A 19668-nucleotide genomic window follows, 5' to 3' on the forward strand; every position below is an offset into this window, starting at 1 on the left:
TTAATATCCCCCTCGCAAATCTTGGCTAATATACTCTAAAATAGCAAAAGAAAACAGTTTTGATTTTACTGTGTATTCATTCTGAAGAAGTTTTTATGAAAGTGATGATTAAACTTTTCTAAGCTAGAAGTTTTTACGAAAGCAGTGATTAAACTTTTCTACACTATTGGAGTTTGCGTTGTTCCTCTGTTGGCACAGTGTGTTTTTGGTTCTTGGTTGTTTTTTGTTATACCCAGTGCCATTTTGTTTTATAGTTGTTTTGTGAATGAATCACTGAGGGCATATCTGCCACCATCACTATGTGGGTTCTATCCCTCAGCCAATATGCTGTTCACAAAACTACAAAGGGATCAGTTTGGAGCACATTTAGCTTACCTTTGTTAGCCTATGGTCTAGTATCAAATGCTTTGATGAGGCCAAGATAAGCTGAATGGATAGCATGACCACTGTTTATGGATTGTTACTCTACTAAATAAGTTTGCCAGATTCATTAGACAATCTACTCTTCACAAAACCAAACTGCTTGGGGTCAAATAATATAAGATTTTTAATATCATAGTATATCAGGTCAGTCACAACCTATTCCATGGCCATGCAGATGAATCACAGCTGTTCATATGGTACTATCTGTGTGGTGTATACTTTCTGCTGAGTATTAGTCTTGTTGCTGCCTTTGAGGCTTGAGCAATGACTTTTTTTATAGCTTTAGCGTATGATCATCTTCCAGCTATCTCAGTGGAATGCTGTGAAGGTGTATGGTGCTCAACTGTTTCTATTTTGAAAGAACATTCCTATTTTCAGGCCTGATTTATCCCTATGTATGATGTACCTATTTTTTTGATGTATATGCCTATTTTCAGGATTGATTTTCCCCTTCACTCAATTTTATGAATCCATGTCATCACACATGATTTTGAAGCTGTTTAGTACACAGAAAACTACACTACATAACCAACATACTAGGGGCACCAATATTTAAAGAAAGAGGAGACACATCTTACATCTCCCTCCTTCAGAAACAAAAATAAATGATCTTGTGTGGTAGAATTTTGCAATGCATTTCATTACATTCTACTAATTTTACATGGTTTCTCTGATAATGTGCTTATATTTTTTTCCATCATTTTTGTCACTCTCTGTTTTCAAACATTTTTTATTAGTATCCCACATTCCTACTGGAACTGTGAAGAGTTATGTGCTATTTGTTATTTGAATTTTATTCTAATTATAGAGCCTAATTTTTTGCTGGATGTACCTTTTTCCAGTGTCTGCAGGCTGAAAGGTGATATATTGTGGGAATGATGCCTCCATCTTTGCTAAATTCCTTGTATATAGTTTGTGATAAGGTAAGTAATAGTTCATTTTCTGTGAGCATCAGGCAACTGCTACCTTCCATTTGTCCACAAGTATAGGGATATGAGATATAAGCTTATTATACACTTGCCTCAATAAATTCTCATGTGTTCAGTATAACAAGTATTAGTGCAATAAAACATTTGCAATATAATAAACGACTATTGGTAGGGCTGTAAGGTGGAATCAGCTAAAGCAATTTAACTTGATTGAAAAGTTATAGGTAGCACCTTAGTGCAGCCTGCTACCTGAGTATATAGTTATCAAGTTTTGCTAAGAATAAAACATCATATTATGCACTTGCATCAACGGAATGCAGGTTTATAAGGTGCTGAGCTAGGAAATCAAAGAAACCAGTAGGGAAAATAATTCTGTCTTCAAATTCAGATGGAAAAAATAAAATGCAGAAAAATTATAGAACACACTCAAAAACTGATTTAAATAACTAGGCACAGCAGAGAACCCACTTTAAACAGTGTAATCAATAAAACACCTTCAATTAATTGCTAGAACTTCAGATTCAGAGAAAAATATTGTAAAATGCAGAAAAAAATGACAGAAATCACTGAAAAACTGATTGAAACAGAAAAATCCATTTATTCGACTACACTTAAAGTTGTCTGTTGCCTGAATGAAAATGGAATCAAAATGCTTCTTGGTTTTAGCTTGTACACAGGAGCTTCAGCTTCCAACAATCAGGTGTGAATATGTCTGCTGGTCATTGTGCGATCCACTTAAGGATGCACCAACCTTCCAAAACCTGGCACTTGTTAATATGAAAAAATTCTGGTTATTTATGTGCTCAGTAGGGCTCTTGGGCTACCTCTTAAGGGGCTGTTGTCTGTTCTCAGGGCTCTGCTAGAAACTTCAGATTCTTTGTTTTTCTTGCTTTAGTACTCTGCAGTCAGCTGCCTTCCATAATTACTAGGCTGTCTTTCAGGACATCTCCGGAGTTTCATCTTTCTAAAATGATTTTGTTAAACATTGCTCAGTAGTTATTTTTACTATTATCCCTTTTTTCATACATGTTCAATATGCTATTCATGTTTATTTTATGGGTTATCGTTCAATATGGCTTATTTCTAAATGTGTGCAGTGCTGATAATTTTAACACCTTAATGAACATAAACTATATGACAAACTGCAAGAGGGGGAAGGTATTAAGAGTGCAGCAGTGTTCCAAAAAAAAAAACAGTGAGGGGGAGAGGATATGAAGACATGTGAGCACCTAAAATACTCCACTCTTTGTACTGGAGATGGAAAGCTGCTGAGAGGAAGGTGGCAACATTTGCTCAAAACAAATGTCGTAAAGAGATTGTAATGAATACAAGAGTTGTGTTTGAGAAACTTCTAGCTAAGACATATATTGAGAAATGTCCAGGCAGAGATTGAAGTAGATGTCCCCAGAGACATCTCCAGAAGCAGCAGTGAATAAACCAGGCTGGGTACAGAATATCCTGCGAGGCTGTCTGAAAGGAAAATGCCTGCTATAGTTCCTAGTACATGGACATGGCTGTGGTCTGCACTTCAAGGTTTACAAATATGAAGATCGTTGAGAAAGCCAACGGCAATACTCTGATAGTAGGAAGGACTTAGCTACTGAATTACATTTTGAATTGTGCCTCTAAATACTGAACTTGCAGTGTCTTAACTTTGTTTATGAAACACTGAAGCAGTATTACAAAAGTAGAGTTAAATACCCTTACCCAGTTTGAAACAAAATATATGCATTTGTTGAAATTTTGGAAATGATATCAGTGCATTGTCTGGAAATGCATAATGAAATGTACAGCAGTATGACTCACTAAATGGTACTATTTATTTCTATGATGTAATATATATATATATATATATATATATATATATATATATATATATATATATATATATAAATATATAGTTAGAAATACGTGTATAACTTTAATGAACTGATGACTGGTCAATGTAACTGTTCAGAAATATGTAGCAATATGGTTTGACATCCTGAAAAGTGGTACAGTCTGAAATATGTGTTGACAGAGCTGCTGCATGCAGCTGGTCTTCCCATTTATTTTCCCCCCTTCCAGGACCTTCTCTAATAACTAATTTACTAGTGCCAATTGTCTGATTTGCTCTGGTGAAATATAAGTCAAGTATTCCTCAGCTATCCCCATCAGCCCTCTGTTCCTACTCTCTAAGGAATTCCCAGGAGAACTTAACATCACCCATTTAATATGGGCATCAATGAAAAACTTTCTCATGAAGATACCCAGCTCTCTGGAACAAACTGTCAGCTGAAACAAGTCCGCAGGATACTCTTATCAAGTCTGAGTCCCTTTCTTAGCACCTCTTCAATGAAGGTGCTTGTAAATGCTTTAAGGATAATGGATAAAAGGGTTAAAATTCTAAAAATGCTTACAGTCTCTCAGCTGGTTTCCTTTGCCTTTACTTGTTCTTGTTCCTTTGTTCTCCAGGCGTACGTCTGTTAATACCTATTTTTTTCATTCACTTCCATTTGAGTTTTTTCTAAGGAAATTGAATTTTAAACTTTTAAGAAGCAATTTCACACAGCCAAACTGTATTTTAACCCATGCGAACTGATAACACGCAATGTAAACCTACTACTTTAGTAGAAATGTAAAAGAACTGTATAACAGTTTGCTTTATAAAAACTGTATCATTGTACATGAACTTTCTAAAGTTTTGCAACAACATAAACCTAATAACTTGACATATATGAAGGGTATTAGTTAAATTTACTTGCACTGTTTATTGCCTGTGGGCCTGGTCATGGCTAAAAAAAGGGTCTCTGAACCAGTCCACCTACCCAGTTGCCAAATAGTAAATAAGAAGTCTTTAGCCATAGGGAGCAGGCCAGCTTCCTCTATGAGAGCACAACCATCAGTGGCTCATCTGAGACCTCATTAGCTACCTCCTGTGGAGGTGTGTGCCTCTGCACAACACTTTCCATAAGCTACATAGTGCAAATGCACTAATGGAAGCATACACTCAGCTGGCTAGGAAGTCCACTGGGTATCACCTGTGTGGTAAGCCATCCTCCAGGATTGTCACGCTTGCAGTGGCCACTCACTCCCATCCTCCTTGGTTAGTTCCTACTAGCATTTCAGCCAGTAGTTAAACTCAGGTTGCCTGCAGCACAGTCAGGGTTTATTTATCTATGCCATGGAGCTGATTTGGTCTCCTAATTCTTGAATATCCAGATATTACAAATGCCACTGTAATGCACAGGTACATCATACACATACATCAACTTACATTATCCAGGGCAGAACGCAACACAAAATATCATTGTAAGTTTGTTGAGTGCTCACAACGTCAGAGAGAAATATTGCTGTGTGCCTCTTTAAATTATGAATCTGTTCTGTAGTGTTACATCGCATAGCACAGTCTAGATTTCTGACTCCATAACCAGTGGCGTGTTTCGATGGAAGATGAGAAGAGATATGCAGAGCACACTTCAGCCAGAAGCAGCAGAGAAAAGGGCGTAGAAATAATGCTGACAGCAGATTAGCATCATGAAGGTAAAGATGGCGGCAGCAGCAGCTTGGAGGAACTAAGAATGTAACTGTAGGGCTGAAGGGAAGAGTGTAAGGTCCTGCAGCATTACTACTGTACAGAGACTGCAGGCTTGGGAGCAGAGAGAGTTCTTCATTGTTAAACCAGAGAACCATCAGAGCTTCGAAGCATTATATAGTCAGCAATTGACGTCATGGGGTAATAGGATTAGCATGCCTTCAGGAGGAGGTGGCCAAAGTGGGGAGAGTGGCATGAGCTGGTGTTACTTAAATAGCCCATTTGGGGAGGAGAGCAGCATGCAGAGAAGTGAAGATTATAGCTGTAGAGAGGATGGATGAGAGCCTAGATGAGTAACAGTACTAGCCAGCGATTGTAGGTGCAAGAACAAAGACAAATGTTGCTCTCCTGTGGCAGCCAAAAGGCCAGAAATGGTGACAGATAGTGTCCATGCTAATGTATGATAGCCTTTCAAGAAATGCAAAGTCTAGCACTGGATACCACAGCCTCATTTATGAAACCACACCAAAGTGAAGGAACCTGAAGAAGAGTGCTGAACATCTTAGGAGAGTGTGAGGTAATGCCTGTGGGGAGAAGGGTACACAACAAGGAGGGAGGACAACAGAGAAAGGACTAATAACAGAACAAGAAAAGATAAAGAAGTTACTAGGCACAAACCTACAACAGCTCAAGGAGGGAAGAAAATAACGAAGGGGTAAGGATAGGAAGCTAAGCAAGGAAAAGCATTAACAGGCTAAGAAGAAAAAGGGAAGAAATGATCCAGCAAGGCAAACTGAATGAGACAGGAGGGAATGCACAATAAGATGGAGGAGATGGGAGGGCAAGAAGTAGGTGAATTGCACAGGATGTGATACAGGGGTTTAGTTCAGGAAACTCTGGGATGAATAGAATGTGGGGCCTGTAAAAGAATAAAGAACTGTAGAGGAAGACCTAGGAACTAGTTTTAACAGTAGGTTTGCTAGGCAGAAAGGGGCATGGGTGAAAACGTGTAGGAGGAGCCAGAATGAAGGATAGCAGGTTATGGGGAAAAGTAGTCAGGATTTGGGGCAAACGGTGCAGCATACTGAAGAATAAGAAAAGAAAATACTAAGATAGATGAAAGGTGGCACATAGACAGGAGAAATTTTAAAATGAAGACAGCAAAGTGGTGAGGGTTGTCAAGGAGAAGACAGATGAAGTAACACTGTGTCATATATACGTGGCACAGAGATGCCAGAAATGCAGCCTTTTCAGATGTGCCCATTGCACCAGCAGCCAGCATGTGGAACAAAAGGATTAGGCTTTATAATGACTGCCTATAGCAGCAGCCAAGAGAAAAGATGACGATGAGACCTGGCAGAGAGGCAGCTGTATTTATTTATGTATTTACTATTTAATAATTAGATAGGTAAGCTTGTAAAAATATCCCATTTAACACTACCCAGTCACAGAGGCATATAAGAAAAAATATTATCCACTGAATAACTTATCCACCACATAATAGTGAAGGCAAACTAATACAGAGTGATGCATTATAACACAGCTACATAAAATAGCACAAACTGAACAGTTTTACAATATAACATATACACATAAAGTGCATGTTTGATGGAAATGCATGGAGGCAGTGACATTTATAACAATGAATGTGTAGCAGAGACATATGCTAAAATGCATTTTGCACATTTTCTGAAACTTTGTACACATTTACAACTTTGCATTTGAGAGTAGAATTATTCTTGAAAGTGGTGCTCCTAGGGAGTAGTTTATAAGATACATTCATATAACTGTCAATAAGGACAAAACATTGCTTAAGAACAAAACATGAAGGTTTACTGTTGTATGTAAAGGAAATGATCCATCTTAGCTCAGAAGAGACAACAATGTTTAGTGTGGTAGTGGAAAGGTACATTTCAATGGTTATATCATTAAACTAGATTGAAAGGAGAAGAAAGTGTCTTACAAGTAGAAACATTGAGAAATAATTCAGGCAATACACAGAAGGTAAAAACAGAGTTAGATCATAGAAGATTAAAAAACAAGGGTGACTTTGAGTCTGGTTGGATAGTATTACCATGCAGCGTAAGGAATCTAGGAAGAAAAAGTCAAAAGAATATTGTACCAAACCAATAACCAAAAGTAGAGAAGGTCCAGTCTTCCATGGTGTTGGAATAAATATTTATTAAATCCACAAAAAGGCAAAAATAAGCGCTTTCGTCTTGAGCACAAGACTTCTTCAGATGCCATTTTTAAAAACAACTCCTTTATATATCACAGACAATTAATTAAACACTTCAAATAATTGAATAATTTGTATAATTAATTAAAATTCAGTAAAACAAGTTCACTGCTGAAAACCAGCATATGGATTAACCCTTTCCTAAAACCTTCCAAAGGTAAAATGTGTACGTGCCAATATTTTTATAATTAATTTTGATAAATTTATTAAACTTGTGAGGCTTTCAAAGATAATACAGGTTTAATCGAAATATATTCATTTAATCCTGGGTGTGTACTGGATTTGAACCTAAGCTGCCATCTAAGCTCTCGGTTCAATAATATATTACTTGCATGCTGGTTTTCAGCAGTGAACTTGTTTTACTGAATTTTAATTAATTATACAAATTATTCAATTATGTGAAGTGTTTAATTAATTGCCTGTAATATATAAAAGAGTTGTTTTTTAAAAATGGCATCTGATGAAGTCTTGTGCTCAAGACGAAAGTGCTTATTTTTGCCTGTTTGTGGATTTAATAAATATTTATTCCTACACCACGGAAGACTGGACCTAATCTAGGAAGAAAAATGGGGAGTAACAAGCACTGATGCAGAAGAGGAAGGTGGACATTGCTGGTGTCATAGTTGCATGGGCTGATGAAAAATGAAGGCGCCTTGGTATAGGCTGTATAGAAATGAGAAAGAAGGGTGAAATGGAGTTTAAGAAGGAATCTGCATAAAGGAGAGCATTAGATGTGAGAAAACAGTGGAAGATGATCACCAAATCAGGAGAGATAAAGGGGGTGGGCAGTGTTAGAACATATGTTAAGTGCCTGTAGTTGAAGAAGAGGAAGACTGGAAAAAAATGAGATTTAACATATTAAGTTAACTGAATAAAGGAGAAAGGGAGAATAAATAACAGATAGGTAACTTTAGTCTGCCCAGAGCACACTGGGAAATCCCAAACTGCGGGGTAGAGAGGGGCTGGTATTTGACTGAAGTTTTAGACCATGACAGGTTCAGCCAGATGATTCTTGTCCATACCAGAAAGGAGAATTTACTGTGTGTGTTCCTAAACAAAGTAAAACAAATTGTAAGATTAGGTTTCACTTAAATGTAGTTTGTTAGACAAAAATACAGTATTCTCTTTGCATAGGCCTACAAATGCAGCCATATTAAAGCATGCCTATATCTTCATTTTATATTTTACATTTTACATGTAGTTTCAATAGAAATGAATGTTTCAGGACAAATAAATAACCTACAGTGAAGAATACTGACAGGAATAAAATGTGCTAACAGAGTATGCAGTACATTAAGTACAAACAGATGTTATTTAGATGGTACAAGACTTGGGAGTCGAGGTTAAAGAGGTGTGTACAACATTTAGGCAATTTACAGGGATTTGATATTATTAGGAGAGCTACTTTAAACACAGAAGTCATTAAGTTATTTCAGACTGATACAGAGAAAGTCACGGCAGTGCAGTCCACAAATGTTCGGTACAGACACTCGAGACTGCAGAAGAATAGTTCTGAGTGCAGAATATATGGACAGAATGAATGCTGAAGCTATGGACATTGTAATGTAGTCTATTTCAGTTTCTCAGCACTGTTAAAATGAGACAGTGAGAAATTATTTGAATATTGTTGACATCTGCCTCCACTGTATGCTGCTGCTACTTAATAAACCAAAAACTGGCACATAAAGGAGAGACTGGCACTTTTTCAGTACAGTTCTGGATAATTAAAAGATAAAGCCATTCATTTGAGTCTAATTCCAGTATCTTCCAGTTATTTCCAGTTTCTTCTGGTCCTTCCAGCTTCATTACAGTATCTTACTGTTTCATACATTTTTTTCAGTCCTTATAAATTAATTACTGCTTAAGTGAAGGTACCAGCAGCTGGCAGTGTGATTGTATGTGTGTGCGTGTGTGTGTGTGTGTGTGTGGGGGGGGGGGGTATGAATACAAAGATACGTTCTTTTTTTTTTTTTTTTTTTGGTGTGTGGATTATGCTGAAGTGGTGAAAGGGTTAAAAGTGAGTTATAACTGGGAGAAGGCTATGAAAGTGAGTTAGGGATGGACTACTCAGAGATGCAGAAAAGTGTCTAAGGAAAAGGCCAAAACAGAGAGAGAGGTCAATATGACTACACAGAAATGCAAAGCTAGCAATTAGAGCAAAGGATATAAGATGAAAAGGAGGCAGTGGAGGGGGATTTACAACAAAATGAGGCTAGTAGAAAGAAAGGTGGTGGGGGCAGCAATGGCAGAATTTGAAAGGGATGTGGCAGAAAAGATAAGGCAAGGGGGAAAAAAGCTTTTTATGAAAACTGTAAAAAGTGGAAATGGTGGAGCAGGCTTGAAGGCAACCATGATGAAAGAAACCATTATCAGTGGTAGTTTGTCCCCACTGTCTGTTGGCCACCAGTCCCCTCCTGTCCATTGACCCATTAATTCCCCATCACCAGGGTGAAAGACAACCAGGGTGGACTATCAGTGGTGGCTTACATTTTTCTTTTTTGGTGTTCCTTCAAACAACCCTGCTCTCCCTTCACAGCATGAGCTGTGGTCTTTCTGTTCTCTAACTGTGAAAGCGCACTGCACAGTGTGCCCCCAAAAATACCTCTCAACTTCCCTGAGTTTGCTGGAAGATACCTAATTTTGCCTTTAATGGTGGCATCACAAAATTCCAAGTGGGTCACTTTAAATCATGATTTCTTTATATTCGTTTCCCTTTGTAGCAAACATCCAACTTGACATCACTAGAGCTGCACCTGTGACTGATTGGGAGGTGAGGGGAATCTGCACCTGGAGATATAATTGGTCAGTAAATGATCATTACTTACCATAAGTCACTAGTTTACAAACTGCCAATCCAGAGTCCATTCTGCACTGTATGATGACAGAAAGAGTGGTATGTATATGTCTGTGCCTGCACACATGCACCTGTGCATATGAGTTGCAATTGGTCTCTGTTTGTTGCAATGTTTGTACAAAGTTAAATTGTAGACACTTTACTTTTCCTATTATAGTTTTAACTAAGCTGCTATTTTAGTAACAGCAAATAAGCTTGCCTTCAGAGAGAGAGAGAGAGAGTGTGTGTGTGTGTGTGTGTGTGTGTGTGTGTGTGTGTATGTGAGATACCTCTCATTTATCCCTTGATTTAGCAGAACATATCTAATTTCTCCTTGCCTTTTTGCTGCATTCCAAGTAATGTTTAATTTTCTCCTATAACACTTAGGATTAACGTCATTGAATAATACCAACCATTAGTGTTACATACTTTTTGTTGTTTAGAAAATACTTGATGAAAAACCTGACTGATTACAGTCAGTCAGGAATTCCAGACACTGAGGTTAAATTCTTCTTGTTCAGAAAATGCAAGTTGATGCAAACCCCTCGTAATATAGCCTTTCTTAGCTACATGCAGTGCAAGAAGTGGGTGCTAACTGTCACATATAGTGTGGCTTAGCAAAGTTTATTAGGAGATTTTTTAATAAAGAAATGCAAGATGAAACTCTGGAGTCAAGGAAAATTAATTCGAAACCTGTGTGACATGCATTATGTGTATGCTGACTTTTGAACCTTAATCTCAATATGCTGACGTAACATGATCTAAGACTTCTGCTATCAGCCAGATGGTGGAAATGTACACTTACACTGTCTAGTCACTGTTCATTATTGAATAATGAATTTGACCATGTAGATAACCTTAAGAAAGATTTTTGATGTAGCGTGTCTGCAGATAAACTGGTCTTTTCTCAATTTATAAAACTTGAGGGAGTATTTAATGATCATTTACTGTTATATTTTCTTAGCAGAAGCTGCATTTTACAATGTGCAAGGACTCTAGGAAATACCAAGCTGTGTGTAATCCTAACAGAATGACTTCTTACCTCCTTTCATGTAGGTCTTCATCCTTATTTATTTAAAAAAAATACTGGCAACTAGTAAATTACCCAGTTGCAATGTTTTCACTGTTTCTTTTCTAACTGTCAGCAGTTTTTTACATAAGTAGTGAAAAGCTACATGAAAGAGGGTGTATTAATTAAAAATAATTTCCTTAAGATGGTCCTCTTTTGTAACATTACAGTCTGTTGCAAACACAACATGGTGGGGTTAGAAAATGAGAGTCAAACCCGACTGCCACAAAACTGTTAATGGGTTTAGAAGCAAATAAGAAAAATATTAGTAATGAAAGGGAAACGAGAGACTGTTGTGAGAAAATATAAGGTGAAGTCTGTGATTTTTATGGCATTGCACAGATGGCACCATTTTGTATTCAAAACTGGCTGAAATGTTCCGTAATATAAAAAATACTTGCCTACTATCTCTGCCAAGTGCATGTTCAGTGCCCTGCCTGAAGTATGCTTTTTATATATGTGCAGTGGTTTGGTATAGCAAGGCTCCTCTGATAGTTTGCCATGTTACCCAAATGTGTGCATGCATTTATGTTTGGGAGGTGGTAATTTTAAACTGTCCATGTGTGTGTGTGTGTGTGTGTGTGTGTGTGTGTGTGTGTGTGTGTGTGTGTGTGTGTGTCCAGCCATCCCTTAATCTACACATCCCAATCCCGAATGCTCTCCTTGTTTGAATTTGACTTTTCTTGTTCATGCAATGGCTATCAGCTTGTGAGGTTTAAGGTTATTGGCTCTATTTCCACACCAAAGTTTAATATGTTCCATAAAGGTTGGTGCCTACTCAGTACAGGTTAGCATTGTTTTGTTTGTGCATCACTTGTCATTAAACACAAATGTCTTATTTGACTTTTGGTAGTTATTTGGGGAGATGAATATTGAATGCCACTGCTTGAGAAAAGTAAATAATACAACTTATTTTAATAAAATGAATTGCTAATGGTTTGCACAAATCATTTTAAAGTTACTAATAGAAAATAAAAGAAATACTTTCCCATGACCTACAAAAATCATATTACAATTATAAATAAAAAATAAATAAATAAATGTATCCCAAATGAAAAAGTATGTTATCTATTATCTCTGTATTTTGCAGAGTCATAGAATGATGCTGCTTCAACATTAATGTGCACACTGCTTTAATGTATGAGACTTTAGTTCATTATAAAACAACTAGATTCAAAGGACAGGAAATGAAGATTTGTTTCTTTATGGAGTGCATTGCACAGCACAGCTCTCAGTAAACAGACAAATCTCAACAGAATCAGGGACAAATCTAGAAATAACCAGAGACACTTTTAAAATGTTAATAATATTAACATACGACATTGCCAGAATAAGGGAATGCAAATTAATATACATTTCCTGAAGTAAAAGAAGTCTATAACTATAATTATTGCCATTACTAAGTGTAATTCTATCCGCGGTGGTGGTGCTGCGGTAGCGTTGTCACCTTACAGTAAGACGCTGTCCGGTTCGATTTTCAGCTAGAGTGTCTTCCGTGTGCAGACATGCGTGAATGGGCATACCTTCATTGAAGGTTGTGCGTCAGGGCTGGTAACTCGGCACGTAAAAATCAACTACCAATCATTAGCGGACCGGAGTTCCGCTGTGGCGACCCCTAACTGAGAAAAGCCGAAAGAAGTAACAACTAAGTGTAATTCTACACCTTTTCTCTAAAGTCACTAGTGTTAGGGAGGATTAAGAGTGACAGAGATAGAATTTGAGTCAAAATCTGGGTCAGTAAGTTGGTATGTTGCACATAATTCCCCGATTATATATATATTTTTTTAAACTTGTGTTTCTCAGTGATGGTATCTAATAAGCTTACTGAAAGTGGGAAATGTTATGCTTTTAGGTATGTCAATTTTATGCTAATTAGCTGTCCAGATTTTTGGCCAGGTGTACCTAATTTTTAAGAGCCTTTGTCTAGCTTTTTGATGTCTGCTGGTGGAGAGGTATGCCTCCGAATGCATGCAAACCCTTCCTATACCTCTGGGAGGGGAGCAAGGCTATGTTTCTTCATTCTTCTGTCTCCCTTGGAGTCTGGAATCCTTTTACTGGGCAAACTTGCATGCAGTTTAATTAATCACCCAACTAAGAAACCTTTTAGGACCAAAGGTGTGATGGAAGCAACATTATACAATAATTTACCACTTCACAGACCTTTGGAAATATTCTCACTTTTGATCTGTGCTCAAGATGTCTTTGGAGGGATAAAGCAGTTGGTACCATTCTCACACTTCTTACTGTACAATGCATGCTGTATTATGATGGAAAGGGAAAAAAAAGTGTGATTTGTGTTAAGGAAAAAAAGAAGGGGTAAAGGCTGAACAACTCTGCAGAAAGACATTCTGCAAGAGATGGTCTTTAAAGCAGGTTATAGAGAAAAAAATATGTATATATATTCAAAGATTCTACAAAAAAAATTAAAGATACCTTTATTTATTGTTCTTGTAGGACATCCAGGAAATTGTGCAGATTTCACATGAAAAGTAGCAGCAATTCATTTTTTTCAGGAAATAAAGATCAAGGCACAACTCATACCTCTCAACTGTACAGATTTTTGTAGAATGTCCACATTTTTACCTCATATTTTTGGCCCGTTTCTTACAAAATTGTGTTTTTTTGGCAAATCATTGAGGACTGAAGTCAGAATACAAGGCACGCATTTGAGTTTCAGACTTCATGTCCTTCAGAAAAGTATGCTCCCATCATACCTCTCAACCTCTCAGAGCAAGAAATTTGGACAAAACCACAAATAATGAGGGGACAAAGGCCCCCAAGTAGGGACTTTTTTAACATTGCTCTTACAAATTTAGAAAGTTGATAGACTAAGAGTTTTTGCATTAGCATGAAATTTCTGAAGGAAATAAAGTCTGAAACTTAAATGCCTGCTATTATTTTTTACTTCAGTCCTTGGTGATTTGCCAGAAAAAACACAATTTTATGAGAAACAGGCAAAAATATGCGGCAAAAATCTGGACGGTTGAGAGGTATGGCTCCCATTCTTTGGGCCTGTCTTAAGTTAGTTATTATTTTCCTTTTTCTTTTGCTAGATTTTATTCCTTTTTTCATTAGTAATTCATTTCCCCACTTTTTTGGCATCAGTTATACACAACTAATAAACAATATTGGTTGATTTTGATAAGGCACTCTGCCCACTCTGTATTGTGGCCTTCCATCTCTCTGACATTCTCTGATGCTGTCGTGGTGTTTTCACACATGAAAATAAATGTTATGACTCATGAAATACAGCGGAAGAGCAACAGTTAAAATATGTTCATGACTTCTGTATGGAATGGAAATTGGCCCCTCTATTTCTCAGCAATGCCATGTGAAGTTCACTCTGTTATTTCTCAATAGTTACACAGTTTTGTTTGTATGTTGTTGACATATTGCCTGATTTAATTTCATTGAGTTGCAGTGCCTCTTCAGGAGCCTTGGAGGTTGAAAATACTTTAGAATAGCTTGTAAAAGTTCCCATAGGACTGGAGAACTGTTAACCCTCCATTTACAATAAACTGCAGATTAAGGCTCTTTGTTTTTCAGTGCTGCTAATCCTGCTTCTGATCTGTGCTTTTCTGAATATGTTGGAAAAATAAGATTTTCATTTTATTACTAAAAGTATGTAATTTTACTTCTACTGTCAAACCTAAGATTTGTGACTGCAATACATTACATACTATATATATGTATTAGTATACAAAATCATTACTGAGTCACATCTGTCAAATCCACATATATCAAACATGTCCACTTCAGATTTTGCTGTTATGAAGCACTATTCCATAACTCTGGTCTTTACTAATTCGCACAAGCTGTGTGTCTTTGACACTTGTACTTTCTCTATATAGAGTTTTCAGGCTTTAGTATCAGTTTGGAAGAGAGGAATGTAAAAGAATAATGCCTAAAAATGTTTCTTTATCTGAACAGTAGTAAATGTTCAAAGCAATCTCCTGCTTGAAATCGAGTCAGACTGTCTGGAGCATTCATAGCTGCCCAGGATAAGCGGAAACCAATTGTTAACTTAATTCTAACTGTGGACTACAGGTTACATTTATGTTGGCAGTGTCTTGTATGACATACATTTCAGTGTAGGTATGGTTTCCTGTTAGAAAATAGGTAAAGGGGCTGTTAGTCTGTTACGCTGTGCTTTTTGCCATGAGCTAATGACTCTTCATCTTTTATTTTTTTTGCCCTTGTGCAGCTGTTGGTGGTGGTGGTACCTGCTTGAGCATATGGGGTTAATGCTGTGTTTGATACTTGCTGCCCAATGTCTATATCCGGGGTACAGAATACTTTCGCTGCAGGCCTATACCGTCCTACTTCTTTCACAAGTTTGATACTGATTGCAATTGCACACATTCACAGAATGTTGGTTCAATAGTAGCACCATGTTTGGAGTCAAATATTTTATTTTATTTATTTATTTTATTTTACATTTGTTAAACGGGCTAGTCCAACTGGATATATTTCTGTTTTCAGTAGAGGCCCGGGGAGAAAAGCTCCAGTAGCAACAACTAAAATTGAACTTAAAAATTCAAAATCAATATTATTACATAGTAAATGAAAGGATTTCAATAAAAAAAAGATTACTAAAAATACAGGAAGTAATAAGAATACTGAAAATACAGGAAGTAATAATAAAATAAAATAGGTATTTACAATAGTAAAGGTGACAATATGTACAGCATAATTTATTATACGGTGTGATTCATGTGGACTATCAGAGCATCAAACAGGATAGAGACTTTCAGAGCATCAAGCAGGATAGATTACACCAGTATGTTGAATTTTGTTCAGCAGTTACAGTCCTGCTTCAAAGGAATGTGAATTAAAGTTGTGGTTCAGGAGGAAAAATATCAGTAGTGAAGCAGAAGGTTACTCAGGGTTGCTGCAGGGGCATAACCAGTGTGTTTTGAGGTGTCTTTTGAGGTTTTGTTTAAAGAGAGGCAGTAAAGAAAGTAAAGTTAGTTCATTGTTTGTTATGAAAATATGTAAATATACAAATATGTTTGTCTTAGGTTACATTAATGACCCTGTGTCAGCGTTCCCTGATACAGTTGGAGAACTGAGGTTTGCAAGACTGCCTCTTAGAAAAACTCTGGGGGTTAAAATGTTACATTATGCATTTTATGACTTAGTACTGAAAGAAAATTAGATGGGTCACAAGGTAGTTTAGGATAGTAGTATGGTATCTTGTGATGTCTCCAGCTGCAGTTTGGATGTTTTGGGACTAGATTCAGCTGAAACACTGTTATCAAGTATGGGCTTATACTAGTTCATGATTCATGAGGCATGTGTACCACTGGACCCGTGTACGAACAGGGTAGAATACTCTATTTTATGGCCTGGGCACATGCCCCAATGTAGTATCTCCTATATCTTATTAAACACTAAAATATAAAAGGACAAAGTCTATGAAACAAAATGATAGACATTCATCTAATTTAGGTAAAGCACACTTTAGACATGGGATTGCTATCATCACTGGAGAGTAACAATTAACTCTGCAGCTTACTTTAAATAGGGATTTAACAGTTCTTCAGTCTAGCAAGAGTCTAAGCCATTGAAAGCAGATGGCTCTTCCAATATAATGATGCCAACCTCCAAAGCACAGCAAAGGGGGATTAAAACACCTAGCTTTCAGTCATGGAAGATAAGAGGTGATGTAAAGAAAATTACAAAACTAAATGCCACAAAAAGTACTGGAAACTACTTGTGACACAAGTGCTTGAGTTTAGGTACTTACTGATTTCAGAATGTTTGCTGATAATCTTAAGGAATGCTAATGAGTGAAAAAAATGAGGTGAATTGCACCGTTCTGGACCAAACCCTGAATTAATGAATAAACATCATCTGAAAGTTATTTCCACAGTACATTTCTTTAGTTGGAATTACATGTGAAATTGTTTCAGTAGCCTGATTTTTGGAAAAATAATTTACAGTCACACCAGCATGGAAAACACTGAGTAATCAAACAAAGAAAATCAGTTGCCGCAGTAACTACTGCTACCATTCTAATCTTCAAGTAGAGTGCCTTTTCTGTTTGCTAATATAAAAGATTCCTTGATAAAGTATTTTAGAAAATATGTATGTAGTTCCCAAGCTGGAAAGTATATAAAACTGTGCTAAAAGAAAGCAACCTACATAATGCACAGACATTTTGCATTTTGATAATTTTGCCTCAGATCAAGTTCCAAGGTTGGTGGCTTGAACTGTTACTTGGTATAGGATGACATATGCGAAGCTCATAATTTTTGCTCTTTGGATAAATATGTACTAGCCATCTTAAATCGGATGCCTTCATTAGCAACACTGTGCAGTTATTTACTGGGAGTTTTAATGAGCGAGTCTGGACAATACAATGTGGAGCATGAGGTATGTTTGTGATAGTGTGCCAGGCAATTGCACCCACTGTACTCCCAGGTACAACTGTCACTGGTTGTCTGATATTCATATGCTGGTGCAATATAACCAGTGTATGTGCATACTCTAATAATTTATAAAATTATTTATACTATTCATGAAAAAGGCCATACCAAAGCATTTTATCTGCATAAATGTTACCGACAAGGAAGACCGATTTACACAGATTGCAGACTGATGCACAGACTTCCCCTGTACATAGACACACATTCATAATTGTATTCCAGCTAATTACTGCTCAGATTTCTGTGCCATACAAAAGCCCCAGGTGCACTACTGTTTTGTACACCTTACTTTTCAGCTGCTTTGGCATTCTTCTGTTGCACCCTACCCCTGACACTTTGTGCCACTTGAGTGCAGCACCTCAGATTCTAGGTTTGACCTCCTCTTTCAGATTTTCCTTTGCCAGCCACGGAAACTGTTACACAGTTTTGCCTTTTATCTCAGTTTTCATTTCTTTCTAATCAACTTCAAGTTCTGCTTTGACTACTATCTTGCTGTAGTCTGTTTCATCCCATCAGCCCTAATTTTATATAGCAGTCCCCTATCAGTCATTGAAGTCCCTGTTCCGTCTGCTTGTATTGCTAACTTTTCTGTATACAGTAGCTTTGTTGATCTGTAGCTTTTGACCTGTTTGCTAATGCAGTCCATCACCAGTATGAACAACAGAGGGCTTAGAGCTGAACCCTGCTGTACAGCTGGTCCCATTAGAAAATCGCTCTGTGACTCTGAGCACTATTATTACATTGTGTCATTGGACTGCTGTATATACAGCTTGCATTAATTCTGCCATTGTTTCCTGGACTTCAAACCAGTTCAGGATTGCCAACATTAGTACTCTTGGGACCTTCTGTTATGCTCTCTCTCTCTGAGAATCCCTAGTTGGATGTTTTCCTCATCTCCAGTTCCTTCTCCATGGTCTGTCTCACTGCAAACATTGGGTGGGTCTAATGTCATTGTGTGATCATTTCTTGTTTGTAGAGATGAGTGACACAATAGGTAGCTTATTAGAGGTTGGGCTTTTCCTGTCAAGTGCCTCCTAAAATCATGATTTCTTTATACTCCTAAAGATGACTGCCATGAAATGGATTCTCTCAGTTTTGAACTTTGGATCTCTCACATACATTTTATTGAATACTAAATATAGTTACTTCTAAAAGAAATGGCAACATTAGAGCATAGATGTTGAGGTAATAGCTGAGAAAGCTGTAGAGCTAGAGTTAAATATTCTCATCTGTCACGTATGTAATACTTAACCTTGAACCAAGTAATTCAAATTTTGTGTACTTAATGGTTTCCATGAAAAGGGGTGCTGGTTTCATTTGGGATTATCTGGTTCACACAACTAATTAGTTAGAGTTTCTCAATGAATTCTATAGTCCCATGGTCTGCAAATTCAGTAGGAGCACGTAGATTTATACTCACTTGTAATATAATCAGAAAGTAGTAAAGCAAGTGCTGGAAACATAAATAGAATAGCTTGGTTTCAGCATTTAAGTAATAATCATTTCTACAGGAAAGATTATGAACTCAGCTAGTGATATATTACAGAACACCGGAACAATGTTATGCACAATTATTTAAAAAAATAATCTTCTTATTCTGCAGAAATATAATCATGATGAAAGCTCACAAAATAGTATATAGACATAACAACCAGGCATGTATTGAATAACAGCAGGCACAATAATCTGATATTAGCAAGCTGAAGAAACAACATAAATATTAAAGCTGAGTGACATCATTAGAGAGACAGCTGGCTAAGAGTGGGAACAGTCGCAAGGCCCCTGAAGATGCAAAACATTACTGTTCACAACAGTCCTGTAGTATTGATTTTTTTATAGATGTCCTGTCAGATGATAATAGAAAAGCCTTTCTAAGAGAAATTAATCAATATGCTAACCATGCACATTCCATTTCACTTCTTTTTATTGTAACTTGGTAACGTCAGCTGAAGATTATTGCATTAATGTAACTAATCCAGTATTGCAGAATTTTATCTCTTACCTAAAGGGTAAAATCACAAGCTCTTAAGTCATTCATTTGCATTTAGAATCTGGTCTTTAATGCATACTCTGACTTCATGTATATATTTTTATTCCCCAAAATTATAATACACCGTATCCAGGTCATATTTCTGGAAATCCGTAGGAAGCAGAGCACCATAAACTGGCAATCGCATTTTATGTGGATTTCCTGTAATGTTAAATCACTCAGTACTTTGCTAGCAAAGAA

Source organism: Protopterus annectens, chromosome 6.part0 (assembly GCF_019279795.1).
Source record: "Protopterus annectens isolate FY-2018-M chromosome 6.part0, PAN1.0, whole genome shotgun sequence".
NCBI classification, from domain to species: domain Eukaryota; kingdom Metazoa; phylum Chordata; order Ceratodontiformes; family Protopteridae; genus Protopterus; species Protopterus annectens.